Here is a 14,913-nt window from a genome sequence, read left to right on the forward strand (position 1 = left end):
TCCTAAATACTTGTCTTTCTAGAGATTTGAACAAGTGACTACATACGGAGCAAAATGAGTGAATCTATAGTCCAAAATATGACTACATACACCCGTATATTGTGTCCATTTGAAATGCCTAGAAAGACAAATATTTGGGAACGGAGGGAGTAGTACCCTTGTATGTACTACTTCTGATGTTCTTCTATCAGTTGAATGATACGCAAGCTTTGCGTGTTTGCGAAAAAAGAGAGTAATTAAGAAGGAGGAGTGAAGGGAGCCAAAATAGAAGTAGAGTTTGGTGGATTTGGAACCAGGCTAGCTCTGGTTTCTAAATCATGAAAGTTGATTAAAGTAATTTGTGGTACATGTTGAGATGCAAGGAGAGGAGAGGCTACATGTTGTATTATAATTAACCACAGATCGGGTGTGAGAGTGACGACGTACTAGTAATCTAGGAGTATCTATCTAAGCTAATCTATAATCTAAGGTAATCTAATCTAAGCTAATCTTGGGTGGAGCACGTGCAAGGCAGCAGCGGACAGGACATCCAGATTTGTTTGGAAGGCAAGGGCAACAAGAAAGAAAGAAGAGCAGGTGTGGGCGCGGAAGAGAGAGCGGGAGGGTCAACCTTTTTCCTCCTCCCCCCCCCCCCCCCCCCCCCCTCTCTCTCTCTCTGCCCCCGCCTCCCCTCTCTTTTCTCCCCCGCATCTTTTTCCTCATCCGGCAAAGAACGGAAGCACTCGATGGAGAGGATCGTCCATCCTCGCGCCTGTCTCTGTTGTCCCCTCTTCCTCCATCTCCCTGCGTCAGCCAACCCTCCCCTGTCCCTGTTCATCATGCCACCGGCCGGCAGGAGAGAAAAGCAGCAGAGCAGATCGCCTCCCGATTCCTCCTCCTCCTCCTTCAAATACCAGTTCCATTTCTTGCTTTCTTCCAACCAAAACCTCTCCTCTCCTCTCCTCCGCCTGAGCAGAGCCATGACCTTCTTCGTGTACTCCAAGGGATCCAAGGTCGGTCTGGGCTACGAGGCGGAGTCCGCCGGCGAGATGGCGGCGATGGCGGTGGGAGCCGTCGCCGTCCTCCGCTACCTCGACGGCGGGGCCCGCCAGCAGGACGCCTCCAACGAGGGGGCAAACGCCTGGTGGAGGATGCTCGCCGCGGCCGTCGCCGGCTCGCGGCACGCCAACATCGTCATCGTCGTTTGTTTTTCAGTTTCGTTCGTTGAGTAGTAGTAGCAGGAGCAGCAGAAAGAAAGAAGAGAGAATGTATCCGATGAGGAGAGGAGTACTAGTGCTGTATTACGGTGTATTTGTTTCTCTAGTCCTAGGATTTGTTTCTCTAGCTCTAGGACTTTTTCTAGTCCCTGAGACTTTTTGAAAAAGACTTTTAAGGAGGTGCTTTTAAGGACTTTTAGCAAAAAGTTTCAAAAAAGTTCCACCCTGTTTGGTTTGCTAGGGACTTTTTCTAGTTTCTACACCAAAAAGTCCCTGGAAATAAACACCCCCTACATATGACTATAAGGAATAAATGGATGATGATTTGGGTGCCTGCCTCTCTTGTCGTTTCTTTTGGTCTCTCTCTCTCTTCTTCACGCGGCGGCCGAGTTTTTCAGGCGACAACGTTTGCCGCCGGCCAACTCCGATCCTCTTCGCCGACTCATTCATCCACCCTCCAACGTCCGTCCATGCTCACCCTGCCCGTCCAACGGCCGAAACCCTAACCAACCTTCCTCCCCCCTACACGATGCGTACGATCCCAAGTTTCTGCCTGTAGAAATCGCTGTTTCTGAATGTTTTAATTTTCATGTACCCAGTAATATGTGTGATCTTGCTGCCTTATGGTGTGTTGCCACCGCTTGATGCCTATGGACAATGCGTAATGATCTCTGTTTCCAGGGTGTGGTGTGGACAAGTACTCGGGTTATCCTGGGCAGGGTATGTGCGCTGATTCACCAATGGAAGATATTCTGTGCGGACGCTCAATCTGCTCTACTTCAGCGCTGTCTCCTGCCGCTGGACCGGCGAAGAGGAGAGCTGCTACGAATCGCCTGGAGATGAAGACGTGGGCTGGAGCAGGGAACGGTCCAGGTGGCTTTCCGCACAGAGCTCATTCCGGCTCAAGGCCTAAAAAATTAATGTAATAAGCTAGCCTAAACTGTCTCCTTTTGCTGCTGCTGGTCCTATGTAAATAAAACTACTAAAAACCTGCTCTGCTTCTCTCCCTGAACCCTGCACGGTTCAAGTATGGGAACTTTTTGTTTTCCTTAGATGTTCTAGCTTTGCTACTCTTGCTCAGCCCCTTTCATTCATATCTTTCAGGTATTATTAAACTTTATTATTGTGGCACTAGTGTACAAGTGAACGAATGCCTGCTTCAGTGGTATTTTAGCATGGTATACTTCTTCCTCCATTAGCTTGTTCTGTTTACACTCCTGGTTATTTAAATCCCAGCTACTGAACATATTTTTGTGCCATGTGCAGGAAGTTCGTGGCAATGGACAAGAACCTGAGTCGGAAATTGTCCAGGCCTGTACAAGTGTGCGTATTTTCTCCCCTTTGTATATTTCTAGCATGTTCTTTTAGAATGACAATTATCTCCACTGTTTAAATATCTGGCTCAAGTCAGTTACTTGATCAGATATCAGAGGCAGGGTGTTAATGTATGTCGATTCCTTAAAGCAATAAACGAGTCACTGAGCAATATCTTTGCTAATCATTACCTGTAAATAGTACTAGTACCAAAAGTTGGGTCTAAAGAAGTACTCACCCAGTTCAAATCAACCTCTCCATCTATCAGGAGGCATGACTTAACTGAAGCGCTGAAGAAGCTTCAGTGCCAGACGCTGAGTTTTGTGGGAGAGAACTCACGGTTCCATGCCGGCGCTGTCCTCAGAACCACAGAACTAGATTGGAGATGCTTTGCTCTAGTCGAGGTACTGCACATTTCAACAATTCATGTGATCACTTGATCCATACTCAGGGTAAGGCAGGTTCTGAGTGTTTTTGTGGGCAAATCGCAGCAGGTTCAGGGCGAAGGAGCAGGGGGCTCCTTTCAGTTTACACAAAGCACAGCTACTGCTACAGGCCGATGACACCTGTTTCAAGCATTTTGCCATTCTGTTTTGTGCAGGGACAACCAGTCCAGCTTCCCGAGATCCCCCCTTCTCTTCCACGTACGCAATCCCTCCGGCACAAACGAGCTCTTAGCCAAAAAAAAGGGCCAGGGTAGATTGGGACTATAAGAAACAGTGTGCCAATTTCAGGGATTTCAAGATCAAGGTTCAGTGCAGACTCCAAGTGTGAATTTAAGGTTTACTTTAGACTTTTCTCTCAGGAAAATCATACTAGGTCTATCTGTTCTGTTGTTGTAACATTCAGAAGAAAAGTTTGGTGCTGAGCTCAGTCTAAAAGGAGACTAAACCAATAGAAACAAGGCTTTGTGTAATACATATACTTGCGCCGAGTATTAAACAACATGTTAACAAACCATGTCAATAATTATAGATGTGCGAGCAAAAGGGTTCGTCCGTTGTAATGGGAGAAAAAAAATCATAATCTCCAATGTCCATGGCCATATTTTGCTGCATCAACGAGATACACTATCACTCTCAATTTTTTGAAATCATGAAAAAAATAACTTGTACATTTATTTGAAATCATGAACTTCAAATTCATGAACACTTTTTAAAAAATCAAACATTTTCTAAAATAAAGAACATTTTTTGAATTCATGAACATTTTATACTATTTGCAAACATTTTCTAAAAATTGCGAATACTTTTTAAACAAATTTCTTGAATCGACAAACATTTCTAAAATCAAAAAATATTTTTCTGGCAATAGGTGGGAAATGTTTTGAAATTCACAAACATTGTTTTGATTTAACAAACATATTTTAGATGCATCATAATTTTTTTAATCAGCGAACATTTTATGAATGAACAAGCTATTTTGCAAGTCACTGACATTTTTTTAATTTTTATGATATTCTTCCATTCATGAACATTTTTTGAATTGGCAAAATTTTGTTCAATTTCATTAATACTTTTTAATACATGAACTTTCTAAAAAAACATTAACATTTTTTGATTTCCCAAACATTTGTTTTGAAAATTGTGAACATTTTTTTAATAAGCAAACATTTTTTACAAAATCATGTATATTTTTTGAACTCACAACCATTTTATTACAAAATTATCAATTTTTTAATTTATGAAAAGTTTTTGAAGACCCAAATTATTTAAAGGAGAAAAAAATGAAAATAAAAATAAAAGAAAAATTTTTAGAAAACAGGCCGTCCGGACGTGGGCCGACCAAAACGAGCGCGATGTGTCTTCTCACAGCGAGTATAGGAGGACCCTATTGTATGGCCCTGCCCAGGCGGGGATTCCCCTGTGTGAAACATTTTTTTATCACTTTTTATCACTAGGTGGCATTGGTGTGATTTTCTCGACAAAAAAGTGGCATTGGTGGGTAATATTTCACACCTTTGAGGGTAATTTTCGTGACGTACCGCAAGAAGCAATAACCCCTTTATTATTATAGGTATAGATATAGAAGTGGCAAGTGCAAACTTGCCACGGATTTCACTACTTCCCCGCTCACGACTTAAATTTGTCAGCGCCCACCAATCACTATGTCGGATCATGCATGCTGGGAGCCATCCACCTCTACCGATATCGCCGCCCGTCACCCCACCGAGTGAAACCTTCATGACCGCAGACTCCGCCCGACCATGGTTGGTGCAGTCTCCGTTGTGGCCCTCCTTGTATCCCTCTGCAGACACCACTGTACGACCGACAAACCATCAGTTGTTACTGGCGCCGCCTCACCTGGAAAACCACTCATCACTGGGAGGACCACCCGACAGCGCTCATCGTCAAGCCAAAAGTGAGAGGCCATGCCCCTCGTGCCAACGTATGGCTACAATCGATGGTACTGCTGCAACTGGTGCCTGGTGGTACTGCTGCTGCTCGTGCATCATGGACGCCATCCTTCATTGTTGATGCTGGTACATCATGAATACCATGTCAGTTTTGGGCTATCGAGGTGGAGGACGCGTGGAGATGCAGCGCGGGAAGATGGGCTGTCGGATTGGCTGTCGACCGGAGGATTACGAGGACTGGGTGAAAACCCGTCTCCAGCCATGGATGGAGCCTGTGACGGCGGCGTCTGTGGACGCTGTAACCTTCTTGAAGGCGTCAACATGATGCTCTCTCTTCCTCTGCGAGGGACAGCTTTGGGGGGACCCCAAACCAGGAGGGCCAGTCATTGTAGTGTGTTAGCGTCGTTTCCCTCTCGAGGGCATCGGTTTTGGATTTTAATCCGGTCATAGGGACCAGTTGGAATGTTGGGAGGTTGGTGGTAGGCGTTGGTGTGGAGTCGAGGCTTCTGTTGATGATGGGGAAGTGAAGTCGGAGGCATTGCAGTGGTAGTTGGCTCTTCTCGGGCGTGTTCGTGGGATTACCTTGGTTTGGTTGTTGTCGTGAAGTCGGTATTGCGGCTGCGGGACCCCTGTGGCAACGATGACAGACAACAAGTAGTCCGCCGTTAGGTGGTCTTCCATGACGCCAATCTTGCATAGTTCTCCTTTGGAACTCTCCTGTGGAGTCAGATTTGTGTTGCCCTTGATGCGGGTGGCTGAGTCTGGCATGGATCTTCATGTGTTCCTACACGGCCTTTACGGCAAGTGTTGGATCAATTTTCGTCCACAGCGAAGTCGGAGTCGCTTGATTGAGGATTAGGGATGGCGATGACGCCTGTTTGGGAAGAAGTGATGATGACGATGCTTGTGTGTTACCCTGACAAGGCACTATTTGTAAAGGTGTATGTGTGGGATATCTGGGTGTGTTGCTCAGTGGTTTGTGATGGTTTCCACTCGGTTTTGTGTTGATTAACTGAGCAATTGTTTCTGCTTAACTAATTGATGAGGCAAATCTTTTGCCTCCGTTTCAAAATAAAATAATAACATATCTATTGCTGCGAGGCGACGATAACTGCCGGTAGCGAGGGGCGGTGGCAGGCGGTTAGAGCTGGGTTGGCTGGCGGCCGCGCTAGGAAAAAGAAGATGGAGGTGGAAGATGAAGTTGGATGAAGATCTAATGACTCTGGATGAAAATGATTCATGCAATTATTATTTTTAGGCACCTCATGTATTGTCAGCGAATTGGAAAATTGCACGGTGCCGCTATCTACCGGCAACGGCTCATCCAGTCAGCTAGTAACACCTCACATTGTATATTGATATACGTGTTGTATAAAAAGTGTTCCATGTTTATGAAATATCTGGTATTTCAACTGCTGGTCCATCACTGTACTTCACATGCAAGATTGGCAATAATGTGTCCGACCCACTCTCTTTTTTTGTCACACAATAAATCCAACCATTTCTTTCACTTTGTCTAATTTAAAACTTTTAAACCATATATTTCTTTTTGAAACTTTTTTTATATTTGAACTCCTTGCGCCAAAACCTTTAAAATGAGACCAATTTTGGTTATTTTTCAACCATGTTTAAATTTCAACATACATTCTAAAATAATCAATTTCACTCTGATACATTACAATTTCACTTTATTTAGTTAATGTTTCATAATTTTGAATCTACATTTCACTTCAACTGGCTTGTTTCACAAAAACAACATATATTTCAATTGTGCATTTCCCAAATAGCCTATTTCACTCTTTTGAAATAGTTTATTTCACATTTCCAAATAATCAGTTTCACATCAATACATTACAATTTCACTTTTTGTGATTACTATTTCATAATTTAAAATCTACATTTCACATTTGACTGGCTTGTTTCACAAAAAAACATCTATTTCAATTGCACATTTCGGAAATATACTATTTCACTCTTTTAAAATAAATTGTTTCAAATTTTCAAATAATCAATTTCACAATGATGCATTATAATTTCACTTTCCGTGGTTGCTATTTCACAATTGAGGACCTATATTTCACTTTTCACTGGGTAGTTCACAAAAAAACTATTTCGGTGGCACATTTTTCAAAAAAACATGTTTCACTCTTTTGAAAAAATGGTTACACATTTGCAAACAATCAGCTTCACAAGTTATCATTTTAATTTCATAAAGGGTTAATATAGGTTTCTAGTGAAATAGATTGGTTTCACATATTTCAATTGAAATAGGTTTTTCCTTATTTTTCTAGTGAAATAGATTTGTTTCACATATGGACTGTGAAACACTAAAATTTAAAAGTGTTCGAAATGTATCTAAGTTTGGTCTAGTTCTAAAGGTCCCGGTGCCAGGAGTTCAAATATACAAACTATTTCAAAAATGAACTTATAGTTTAAATGATATGGACGATTTAATTTAGCTAAGATGAAATAAAAGGGTGGATTTATGTGTGGGAGAAGAGAGAGAGAGGGAGAGAGAGAGAGAGGGCTGTCACATGCTGCCACCAATCCCTGCCATATGAAGGACAATGGTGGGGCCAATAGTTGTATTAGGCATGGTATTCAATTTGTATAGCAAAAAAAGGGAGAATAGTAGATGTTTACAGCCTGAATCTTAAAGCCATCGATGAAAGGTGAGGTTTTTCATAGTAAAAGAAAAAGGTGAGAGTTTTTAGCCAAATCCGCATTTAATTTAAAATTTCAGAAATCGCTGGAATGTGAGAATTCAAACATTGGTCTAAGAATATCCTTTTGGGCACTGAATTTTCAGGATCTATAGAGTTACTCTTACTATCGGCGCTGCTACGCGTCCGCCGGCCGATGATTCTAAAATATCCGCCGCGTCGATGGTCGTTGGATCCCCGCGCCGTTAGCCGTCCGATGTAGTGGCTGCGCCCCGCATGCCCCCTCATTAATTCCCGCAACAACCGCGTTGTTGCGGAAACAAACAACCTTGCCCCGGCCCCGACAGAGCTGCGCAACCTTACCCCGGCCCCGACAGAGCTGCGCCCAGCGCGGCGCTATTGCGGAAACAAACAACCTTGCCCCGGCCCCGACAGAGTTGCGCCCAGCGCGGCGCTATTGCGGAAACAAACAACCTTGCCCCGGCCCCGACAGAGCTGCGCCCAGCGCGACACTATTGCGGAAACAAACAACCTTGCCTCGGCCCCGACAGAGCTGCGCCCAGCGCGGCGCTATTGCGGAAACAAACAACCTTGCCTCGGCCACGACAGAGCTGCGCCCAGGGCGGCGCTATTGCAGAAATAAACAACCTTGCCCCAGCCCCGACAGAGTTGCGCCCAGCGCGGCGCTATTGCGAAAACAAACAACCTTGCCCCGGCCCCGACGGCCCCGCCCATGTTCCTGCAACAAGACCCATGTTGCAAAACCTGCATTTCAAGATAGCCTTTGCTTCAAGACCATCTCCGACCTCTTCTCTGTATTCCTGCAACAAGACCCTTGTTGCAAAAATTTCAACAACATCTCCAGCCTCTTCTCTGTATTCCTGCAACAAGGCATTTGCTGCAAAAAAAAATTGCAACCAAGGTGATGTTGTGGTAGAAGCTTTGTGTCAGCAGATCGAGCCGAAAAGCTTTAGCACGGTTTGGCTTTGGACGAGCAGTCCAGTATGCTCTCAAACATCTTGGCGATGACCTCGGTGAGCTCGATGCCGGCTAAATGGATCGCCGGAAGCAAGACAACGAGCAGCTGCATCACTAGGGACTGCTCCATGGCCATCTTCCTCAACGCTGCCACCGAACAATCGTCGTCGCAGACAAGCTTGGACGAACTGTTGCTTTCATTGAAGTGCTCCTGAAGCGGCAACGGCGACGCAGGGGTTAGCCGGATGCGGAGGGACGCCGAGCAGCGACAAGGGGTGCGGCTCGCCGGCGAAGCGCGTGCGGGCGGACGGTGCTGGCCAAGCTGTTAACTCACAGTCAGTTTTGGCTACGGGCGAAAAAAGTATGAAGAAGTTTCGCTCAAGATAAGGATATCGGTGGAGTGGGGGCCACTTGACGCGTGTCAATCGCTGAAGGAGGCGGATGCGTCGTGGTTATCAGCCGGTTGAAGCTAATCTTTTCCCTTACTCTTACCGGGGCACGTCCTTTTCGTGGCATTTTGTTTCTCATGCGACTGCTGCAAGTGACACGAATCACGAATGGGGGGATTGGGTTGGGGTCGCTGGTGATAGGGAAAGCGGATGGACGGACGGGTTCGTGCGCGCCACTGCTAGTCATCATCGCGTAGCCCGGCCAGGACAAGAGGAAAACAGCAGAAAGGCAGCACCGCCGCGATCCGGAGGGCCCCGGTGCGGCCGGGAATCGAGCTTTCCCACGGCGGATCGGGAGAGATGGAGGCACCACATGCCCGCCGGAAACTTTCCCTCCCTCTTGGCTCCTCCTGTGACGTTAACCAACGGAAGAAACTTCCACCACTCCCACCCACCCGCCTAGTCTGCTTCACCTCACCTCACCGTCCAGCAGCAGTAGCCATCGCCACCTCACCCCCGCCTCTTCCGGTCCAGTTCACCCCTGCTTCCCGCCGCTTTCCTCCCCGCTCTGTGCACTGTAAGCGTGCACGCGCGCACCTGCCCTGCCTCTAACGGCGGTGGTATAAATCAGAGCTCCCCTGGCTCCGGCAGACGCCTCGGTTTCTCTCTTTCTTCACGCTCCCTCCCCACAAGCTGACGTCCTGACCACCCTCTGCAAGCTCGCCTCTCCCCACGCTGGCAACCGGGATGAGCTGCGGCGGCGGCCAGAAGGCGGCACCGGCAACGGCAAGGGCACGCCCTCGCTGCATCCCCAAGAGAGGGGCGGTGCTGAGGGGAGCCGTTCGCGGCGCGCTCCGCTTCCTCCTTTCCCCGGTGAACGGCGCACCGGCGGTCGGCGGCCGCGTGCAGCCAGCCCCCCCGCCCAACCCGGGGGGAGGTGACGCCGCGGCGGAGCAGGGGAAGTAGGCGGGAGGCATCGTATCGTTCGCCGGGTTTAGTTCAGCGAGCCAACCATTTTATCTCGGCCGTGTCCGTTAATTATGCTTCGTTCGTGTTGCTCGCCACATCCATGTTTTGCATCAACTGCTCTTTCTTACTAATCTGTTCATCAACTGCTTCTGTTTGCGGTAAACGGCCACATAACAAAACAACACATTTGATCCATCCCTCCCCTTCATCACAGAGCAAAAATCACGTTTTCTAAGAAAATATGAAAAAGTACCAGGCGCGCCCAAAAAGAAAATTCAGCTAGAGTGAAGTTCTTTTTTAATGTGAAGGGTCTTTCCCCCGATTTCCGATTTCATTAACGAAACCAAATAGTCGTTTCATACAGCCCAAACACAACACCACCAACAGCTAGATCAAGTCTGGGGAAGCAAAGGTCCCCCAACACTCCTACATCCCCTGACCGAATTACAAAGTAGAGAGGATACATGAAAGTAAAGCAACCACAAAAATCGTTCAAAACCCTCCTAGATTTTAATCAAAAACTACTGGACTAAACAAGTCATGCATCCTCCAGTCTTGAAGCCCAGGACGCCCAGCTTTTCGTGAGTAATTTTTTTAGTTTGCATATAAGATTTGGTCAAAGTTAAACTTTGTGAAATTTGACTAGCTTTGTAGGAAAAGATATCAACATCCACACTATGAAATCAATAATATTAGATGCATGATGAAATTAATTTTCATAACATATAACTTTAATATTGTATATGTTAATATTTTTTCTATAAAGTTAGTCAAACTTTACAAAGTTTGACTTTGACCAAAACTTATATGCGGAGTAAAAAGAAACAGAGGGAGTACTTTACATGCTAGAGTTTTAAAAGACTACCGAATATTTTTTTCCGCTGATAACTATTAAGTCAGGGGTCGGCTGTTTAAAAAAACTCTAATTGTCCAATGCTTTACAATTGATCGTGATTATGACAGTTGGGGCCCGCATGTAAGAAAACTAATTGTTTTGACTGTTTGTTTGACCGTTAAATGACAACGGGGGCCCACATGTTAGTGTCCCTGCATACTTAAAAAAGCAATCTTTAAACTTTTAAAAATGCAATCAGGTTCTACAAACAAACTAAAAAAGCCATCGGGTCCCTCCCATGCTCAAGATCCAGAGGAACGCACCCGCCGCGGTGCTCGCTGCGGAGCTCCCTCTCGTCGCGGCGTCCGGTGCGCCTAGCTCCCTTCCAGCGCCGCCGCACAGCTCCCTCTTATCGTCCGTCGCCCGCCCAGTGCGCTCCGCCGCGGAGCCCCTTCCAGCGCGCGTACGGGCTGCCGCCTCCTCCTGCCGGGGAGCTGGGCCTGCAACCATCGTGAGCTCCTCGGCGTGCATCCTCTCACTCTCCCTCTTTCCAGGGCGCGGCGGCCCAAGCCCCTGGCCATGGCGCTCGGCTGGCGGCAGTCCATGCCCCTTGGCGCGGTGGTCCGAATCCCTGCCCCTGGCCATGGCGCGTGGTTGGCGGCGGCCCGTGCTCCTGAGTGTCGGCTGCTCCTTGAGCGGCGCTCCTTCCCGGAGTCGGCGTTGGCTTGGCGTGCGGCGGAGTGGCGGAGGTGGTCGAGCTCGGGCCTTGGTTAAGAGGAGAAGGGAGAGAAGAAAAGGATAAGAGGAAGACGAAGGAACTTACATGTGGGTCCCACATGTAAGATAACGGTCAAATAAAACAGTCAAACAAACAAAATGTTTAGAAGTGGGTCCGATCTGTCAGAATATGATTTAAACTGCTAGTGACGAGCGTTTTGGGTTTTTTTGAAACAACCGACCCCTGATTTGGAAGTTATCAGCGAAAAAATATTCCATAGTTTTTTGAAACTCTATCCTGTAAAGTAGTACTTTTATACTATTTACTCAGCTTTTCGTGCTTGAAAGATTTCACTGGCTACTTGATCCAGCAGTTTTGTGCACCATTGTAGCTCCAGTTTTGCGTCCCCCCACACCTACAAAAACTCCATTCCTTAATCCAATGTGACATTTTAAAAATAGCAGTACTAGGTCAGATGGCCAAACATTTTTTAAACAAGCTAAATTTCTAGTTTTCCAGATGCTCCAAATTAAAGCAGGTACCCCTACAGAGAATAAATTCCTGTTCTGTAAACCTACCCCTCCACATGTATCTAGCTTGGGGGCATTTGAAACCGGCGCCTGATGACCCACAAGTGTACGGGATCTATCGTAGTCCTTTCGATAAGAGTGTCGAACCCAACAAGCAGCAGAAAGAAATGACAAGCGGTTTTCGGTTAGGTATTCGCTGCAAGCACTGAAATTATCGGTAACAGATAATTTTGTGATAAGGTAATTTGTAACGGGTAACAAGTAACAAAAGTATATAAGGTGCAGCAAGGCGGCTCAATCCTTTTTGTTGCAAAGGACAAGCCTGGACAAATTCTTATATAGAGAAAAGCGCTCCCGAAGACACATGGGAATTATTGTCAAGCTAGTTTTCATCACGCTCATATGATTCGCATTCGTTACTTTGATAATTTGATATGTGGGTGGACCGATGCTTGGGTACTGCCCTTTCTTGGACAAGCATCCCACTTATGATTAACCCCTATTGCAAGCATCCGCAACTACAAAAGAAGTATTAAGGTAAACCTAACCATAGCATGAAACATATGGATCCAAATCAGCCCCTTGCGAAGCAACGCATAAACTAAGGTTTAAGCTTCTGTCACTCTAGCAACCCATCATCTACTTATTAGTTCCCAATGCCTTCCTCTAGGCCCAAACAGTGGTGAAGTGTCATGTAGTCGACGTTCACATAACACCACTAGAGGAGAGACAACATACATCTCATCAAAATATTGAACGAATACCAAATTCACATGACTACTTATAGCAAGACTTCACCCATGTCCTCAGGAACAAGCGTAACTACTCACAAATCATATTCATGTTCATAATCAGAGGGGTATTAATATGCATATAGGATCCGAACATATGATCTTCCACCGAATAAACCAACTAGCATCAACTACAAGGAGTAATCAACACTACTAGCAACCAACAGGTACCAATCTGAGGTTTGGGACAAAGATTGGACTCAAGAGATGAACTAGGGTTTGAGAGGACATGGTGCTGGTGAAGATGTTGATGGAGATTGCCCCCCTCCCGATGAGAGGTTCGATGGTGATGATTTCCCCCTCCCGGAGGGATGTTTCCTTGGCAGAACAGCTCCGCCAGAGCCCTAGATTGGTTCCGCCAATGTTCCGCCTCGTGGCGGCGGTGTTTCATCCCGAAAGCTTGTTTATGATTTTTTCCAGGGTAAAAGACTTCATATAGCAGAAGATGGTCACCGGAGGACTGCCAGGGGGCCAACGAGGCAGGGGGGCATGCCCAGGGGGGTAGGGCGCGCCCCCCACCCTCGTGGACGGTGGGTGGCCCCCCTCTGGTATTTCTTCCACTCAGTATTTTTTATTAATTCCAAAAATGACTTTCGTAGAGTTTCAGGACTTTTGGAGTTGTGCAGAATAGGTCTCTAATATTTGCTCCTTTTCCAGCCTAGAATCCCAGCTCCCGGCATTCTCCCTCTTCATGCAAACCTTGTAAAATAAGAGAGAATAGGCATAAGTATTGTGACATAACGTGTAGTAACAACCCATAATGCAATAAATATCAATATAAAAGCATGATGCAAAATTGACGTATCAACTACCCCAAGCTTAGACCTCGCTTGTCCTCAAGTGGAAACCGATAACGAAAAATATGTCCACATGTTTAGAGATAGAGGTGTCGTAAAATAAAATACGGACATGAGGGCATCATGATCATTCTTATAACAGCAACATATATTTATTTTGGCATATGATTTCTTATGCTAAAGTAACAATCTATTCACAATGTCAAGTATGAATCTGAAAGTTCATTGAGAACCAACAAACTATGATCTCGGTCATTGATGCAATTGCAATTTATCATAACATCAGAAAGAGTCAATATAAGAGCTTTTCAGCAAGTCCACATACTAAACTATCATTTAGTCTTTCACAATTGCTAACACTAACGCAATACTTATGGGTATGGAGTTTTAATCGGACACCGAGAAAGATAGGGGCTTATAATGTTGCCTCCCAACCTTTTACCTCAAGGGTAATGTCAACAATAATAGTTCATGCTAACTTACATCCAATTGGATATATATATATATCAGTATGAATCAGAAACTTCATTGAGAACCAACAAACTATAATCTCAGTCACTGAGGCAATTGCAATTTATCATAACATCGGAAAGAGTCAACATAAGAGATTTTCAGCAAGTCCACATACTCAACTATCATTTAGTCTTTCACAATTGCTAACACTCACGCAATACTTATGGTTATGGAGTTTTAATCAGACACAGAGAAAGATAAGGGCTTATAGTGTTGCCTCCCAACCTTTTACCTCAAGGGTAATGTCAACAATAATAGTTCATGCTAACTGACGTCAAATTGGATATATATATATATATAGGACAAATGTTTCCTACAAGCAGTGGTAGTTACCACCACTTGCGTTTTCCCTATATATATATATATATATATATATATATATATATATATATATATATATAGACACACACACACAAATATCAACATCAACAATACTAAAACTATACAATATGAAAATTAATTTCAGGATGCATTTAATAATATTGATTTCATATTATGAATGTTGGTAACATAAAGTTAGTCAAACTTTACAAATTAAGTTTAACTTTGACCAAATTTTATATGCAGACAAAAAAGAAACCGTCCGATTTTTCACAAGTCTTTTGTCTCTCGCCTCAACTTTCCATCAAAACCACCTGCTTGTTTCTCCTCCCGCCAAGGACCTCATAACTCGCCCCCTGCCCTCACTTCTCATCATTGCAATTGCAGCGGTCCTGTCCCATGAAATAAGAGTCAAAATTGTTCAAACGTAAATCATCCCGTTTTGCATGCATTTTTTCGTGTCCGTCCAAATTTGATTTTGAAATGTGTCCAAACATTTCATTGATAAGCTTTGATGGCCAGCCATGTCCCGCGGATGGGTAC

At 45.1% G+C, this 14,913-nt stretch overlaps 1 long non-coding RNA gene across 1 annotated transcript; it reads left to right on the plus strand.

Moving 5' to 3' along the window:
- Positions 1 to 651: 651 nt before the first annotated feature.
- LOC123134507 (uncharacterized) lies at positions 652 to 3,458 on the plus strand. The gene is made up of 5 exons (XR_006465656.1): positions 652 to 2,118; positions 2,301 to 2,374; positions 2,463 to 2,519; positions 2,779 to 2,914; positions 3,002 to 3,458. It is a non-coding gene; the product is annotated as an uncharacterized lncRNA (long non-coding RNA).
- The last annotated feature ends 11,455 nt before the right edge of the window (positions 3,459 to 14,913 follow it).

Source organism: Triticum aestivum, chromosome 6B (assembly GCF_018294505.1).
Source record: "Triticum aestivum cultivar Chinese Spring chromosome 6B, IWGSC CS RefSeq v2.1, whole genome shotgun sequence".
NCBI classification, from domain to species: Eukaryota; Viridiplantae; Streptophyta; class Magnoliopsida; order Poales; family Poaceae; genus Triticum; species Triticum aestivum.